Genomic DNA, 1,232 nt, shown 5'->3' on the forward strand with positions numbered 1-1,232 from the left:
ATGCGGGTTCTTCTGGTGGTGGTAGTGGTTGTTAGGTGATGCAGGTTCTTCGATGTAAAGTTTTATTATGTTTGTGTTGCTTTGTACTTATTTTAATCCTTAGAATAGATTAAGTTCATTTTAGCACAAAAAAAAACAATTATGTATAGGTCGCTCCCTAGGGCGACTTCGGAGGCCACACCCGCCTCTGGTCCTAGTCTACAACCATCGCCGTCCTTCCCACGCCATCGCCAAAGGAGGCCGTTGGTTCTGACGGATTTGGGCGGGCACACCGTTTGAATTCTCTCCTTCCCTTCTCTCCCTTGTTGCCCGACATCCTTCAGCCATCAATCTGTGGGTTACCCGCCTGGATCTCGTGCCCTGTGCGTTGCTGCATCGATTTGATACATGCACATGGGGCGAAGGCAGTGCCATTGGTAGTTTTCTTCACAACGTGAGGCATAGCTGGCATGGGCTCGGGGCTCGGTTAGATTTGGCGGCGTGCAACACGGACGGGTTGGATCCGGTAGGATATAGCCTGTGGTGGCTTACTAGTGGTGATGGTGGTGCTCCGAAGGTGCTCGATGCGTCAGATGGCTGATTGCGGTTCTGGTTTTTTCTCGGTGGATTTCGGGTTGCATGCCGCCATTGGTGGACGTTTGGGCAGTAATTTCCGCCGTGTCGCGGTCAGGTGTTAGTTAGGCGGCTCTCGACTAGTTCGATTTGATGGTGGTGAATGCTTGGTGGTGGTGCACGTGATTTGGCCGTCAGGCTTCACGTGCCAGGCTACCCTATGTCTCCTGCCCTCACGATGGTCTATCTTCATGAGATATCCGCCGTGCTTTGGTGATAGCAGGGGTGTGACCCCACATCGGTGCCAGATGCAAGCACGTGTGTCATTGTCTACGTGGTCCACACTGTCGTCTCAGCAAATTCCCGATGTGTGGTGTTCACTTTGATCCGCGATTCCGGTGCTTTCTGGGACATTGCAACATGACTTCTTTACTAGCAAGTTGGCGGCTACAACACAGAGGACTTCATCTATGGTGGATAATACCAGGTCTCGAGTTCTGGGGGTGAAAACCCTAGGTCTGGCCTTCATTGCTCGCACCTGGTAGTGGCAGTTTAGCTCCCGCTTTGAAGGCACTGTCTGGGTATCACTCGGTCCTTCCATTATGGGTGAAAACCCATGACCTGGCCTATGTGCTTCGATCCGGCGATGATAGTGTTCATGCATCCTTTCCTTGTTGCAG

The sequence above is a fragment of the Triticum aestivum genome, chromosome 6D (assembly GCF_018294505.1).
Source record: "Triticum aestivum cultivar Chinese Spring chromosome 6D, IWGSC CS RefSeq v2.1, whole genome shotgun sequence".
In the NCBI taxonomy this organism is placed as follows: Eukaryota; Viridiplantae; Streptophyta; class Magnoliopsida; order Poales; family Poaceae; genus Triticum; species Triticum aestivum.